This window comes from Sinocyclocheilus grahami, unplaced genomic scaffold (genome assembly GCF_001515645.1).
Source record: "Sinocyclocheilus grahami isolate Dianchi unplaced genomic scaffold, SAMN03320097.WGS_v1.1 scaffold414.1, whole genome shotgun sequence".
Taxonomy (NCBI): Eukaryota; Metazoa; Chordata; class Actinopteri; order Cypriniformes; family Cyprinidae; genus Sinocyclocheilus; species Sinocyclocheilus grahami.
In genome coordinates this window covers 238,455-238,658 of record NW_015505593.1, presented here as the reverse complement: position 1 = coordinate 238,658, position 204 = coordinate 238,455, and positions in this window count along the sequence as shown.

Here is a 204-nt window from a genome sequence, read left to right as displayed (position 1 = left end):
AAAAATGCTGGGAAATCATTTCATGTAGCCCTACAAGAGTGATTACTGATAAACTGTCTGAAAAAAAGAAAGTCAAGTTTTAGAGAAGAAAAAAATCACCCACTGACTTTCAAAGCTGCTATATAATGACTTTCTACTTCGAGGACCTTGATAGAAATGTAGTGGAGTGAAAAGTACAGTATTTGTCTTTCAAATGTAGTGAAG